Here is a 3,845-nt window from a genome sequence, read left to right as displayed (position 1 = left end):
CGACCAGGGACTCCCAACACACTCATACACACGTGACCCTGTCCAAAGGCTTGGGCACACATCACAGACACACACACTCACACACACACACAGACTCTCGACACCCAGACGTGCATGAGGCCACACAAAATCACACTCACGTGTTCTTCTAAACACAGAGAAACACGTGATGCGTCTGTGCTCGTCCAAACACACGCACATACCCTGCACACCCACACATGATCCCTGAAACCAAGTCATCGAGATGGCACATGCATACCCCCCCCACACACAGACTCACGGCACCCAGGCGTGCATGAGGCCACACGTAACCAGACTCACATTTTCATCTAAACACAGAGTGACATACAAGACACGTGTGTTCGTGCAAACACATGCACATGCTACACGCACCCACACATTATCTCTGATACAAAGGCGTGGAGATGACACATGTGCACAGACACACACACACACACACACACACACGAAAATGCAAACACACACCCACAAGCTCCATTCACACACACGCACACACACAAACACACACACGCTCAAGGAAACCTACTGAACACACTAAACTCACACTCATCGGTATTAAATTCAGGCTTGTAACAGCAGCCCTTGCATACAGACACATAGGGGCTTGTAAACACGAACACAGACACACACACACAATGCATACGACTCACAGAAGGTCTCCGGCAAAGGCCTACACATACAGTCCCGGCCCCAAAATACATACACACGTGTGTCGCGGAACCATCATACTCACACACGGAAATGACCACATCAAAAACCCCTGGCACAGAGGCATACACAACTGACGCCAACACATCTGAGCATGCACACTCACACACACACACACAGAACACACGCAACCACACACACACTCCCCTGAGGATAGAGAAGCACGTAAGCAAAACCCATGGTCTACGTCATCCTGGAACACACAAGTAGCCCATCAAGTGTGCACACACACACACACACACACACACACACACATACTCTCCTCGAACCCACTGTACACACTGTGTACACACTCGCTCATATTGATCTGAAGCATGCACACCATCCCTTGCCTGCAGACACATAGGTGCTTGCAAAAACACCCAGAACAGACCCAATTCACACGAGGTGTCCGGCACAGGCATACGCATGTGGCACCACCATAAAAACCATTACACGGGTGTGCCCAAGAACACTAACACACACACCCCAACACATCCACAAACTCCAGCACGCAGGCATACGCTACTCACGACGTTACATCTGAGCACAACACACTCACACATAGTCCTGAGGGTACAGAAGCATGTAAGTAAAACACATGGTCTGTGTCATACAGGAACACACACGTAGCCACTCAAACAGGCACACAAACACACACACACAGGTTCATGCTTCTGCAATCACACAGAGCACACCACACACAGTACACCAAACACACACACAGAGCACACTCAGGCATGCATCCCTGCCTTCCCAAACACACACGTGCGCTTGCAAGCACACGTACACACAGACAACCCATACAAGGTCTCCGGCACAGGCGTACGCAGTTGACCTGCTCAAAAAGGAAGTATGCCCGTGATCCCCCGCAATCCAGAAACATCCACAGAATCTGACACGCAGGCATTCTCAAGGGTCCAAAACACACACTCATACGCGCACGCCCTGAGGATTCAGACACATGTGAGAAAACCACACGTCCTCCCTGATATAGAAATGCACAGTCAACCGCTACACTCACACGCACGTACGTGCACACGCGCTTAAGCCTGCCTAGGAAGGGTGGGGTTCTCTCCCCAGGCCCAGCCCTGCTGCGCCCGGCCCCCAAGCTCTCCATCACGCCCACCCATGGAATCCAACAGGATGGGGGCTGGAGGATCCCACCAGGCTGATTTCCTCCTTGCCATTTCCCGTGCCCCCGACAGAAGCCGACACATGGACCCAAAGGGCTCTGTAACTTGTTTATGGCCCTTCCCCCTGTCCCTGCAGCATTGGGCAGGATACTCTCTAGCGCCGCCCCTGCTGATCCTTGTCCCTGTTTCTGTCCCGTGCAGGCAGAGCACCACGGAGACGAGCCCATCCATGTCTCTCAACGGTGGAGGCCTCATCAAATTCGTCTCGGTGGTCAAACTCGGGTGCTCTCTGATGTCCACTTCCACACAGCGGCCATGCCCCGACACATACACACACGCATCACACACACACAGAGACAAACAGGAAAACACACACAAAAATCTTAGCTATTTGTGAAAACACATGCTGCCGGGATCGCCAACGTGATGTTGCGAGCCCGCCTCGTCCCCGTGGGATCCCTGTTCCTCCCCAGCGAGGGCGCCACGACCCTCCTGTGGACGGCCTAGGGCCATTTCCCAGGATGTCCGTATGGCTGCGGGAGGCCAGGCGGTGCTCAGGAACGTGGAGGGCAGCCCGGGAGTCGTGGCCCACGACGGGGACGGGACAAGGAGCCCGACTCCCCAAGATAGGCCGGCCATCCCCAACTGAAGGCGTTGGCAGGAGGACCGAGAGAGGGGCCGACAGCCACGGGAGACAGTTCAGGAAAAGGCGGTGGCGAAGCCTTGCTTCGCCCGATTGAGCAGGGATTTGCCGGCACACAGCATGGGGGGCAGGCACCTGCCGGACTAGACACCTCCTCCGCCCTGTGGGTGTGCTCTGAGTGGCCCCAGGCTCACTTCCCACCCTGCCAGCTGCTGCGTGGGCCCAGGCTCCTCTGAGCCTCAGTTTGCGCGCCATGAAACTGACTGTCCCCGGGCACCCTCCCCACACAGTTCAGGACCCAGCCCTCGGGGCTCCTTACCGACAGGTCTTCCTCTCAGCTCACTCCCATGGGCCGCCTTCCGGCCTAGGGTAGTACTGCAAGGGATTGGGCCACAGCTCTTCGATGATGATCTGGGAGGGGAAAAAAGGCCAGGTGAGCGTGGGGCCCCCGGCCCCGGTCCCCAGCAGCCGGGGCCCCAGCATCACCGTTGCGGACGAAGGCCGCAGGGGCCTCACCTCGGCCATCCTGTTGGGCCCCGGGCAGCTGGGGTCACACAACCAGTTGAAGAAGTTCAGGCTGCTGCTGTCTCGCCTGCGGCTGGCACCTCCACGTTCCTCATCCCAGAACCACTGGACTGGGGTGCAACGAGTCGCCCTATATCCTGCAGGACGAGGAAACTTAAGGGAGGCCGTCCATGGCCAGGGCCCCACGCCCGCTCTCGCTCCCAACCTACAACCTCTCCCCCTCCTGTGCCAAATCCCTCCCCCGCCCCCAGGACCCCATACACCTCCCTTCCCGTTCCCGGGGCCCACGTGCCCGGCGGCCCTCCGCCAGCTCCCCTGAAGCTCAGGCCCACTCTTACCGGCGATGCTAAGGTGATACTCCTTAACGATCACGTCGTTCTGGAAGTAGGGGTTGCTCCCAAAGGAAAACATCAGCCTGCAGCGGTACTTGGGATGACCCAGCTCCTCCACCTGGCCCAGCAAAGCGAGAGGAGGGGTAGGGGGAAGGGGACTGAGCGCGGCTCTGAGCAACCCTGCCGCAGCCCCTCCAGCTGCAACCCCACTCCCAAGGCACCACCGCCGGCCTCCGTCTCCAGGGCTAACCTCTAAATTGGTCATGTAGCTGAGCAGGTCTGCGTCCTGGTCACCTGTCACGGCTGATATCTGCGGGTGATTCAGGATCTGCCTTGGGTCAAGGAGCCTCGACGGCAAGTGCTCCGGAAAGAGAACCGGGAACCACCCGGGAACCCCCCGGCCCTTCCCGACCGAGAGCCAGGGACCGAATGGGGCCTGTGCACAAACAGAAGGCACCGCCACACTCCCAGCCTCCTCAGCGCTTGCCCTTTCGTCACCCA

Source organism: Martes martes (assembly GCF_963455335.1).
Source record: "Martes martes genome assembly, chromosome: Y".
NCBI lineage: Eukaryota > Metazoa > Chordata > Mammalia > Carnivora > Mustelidae > Martes > Martes martes.
Note: the sequence above shows the minus strand (reverse complement) of the source record.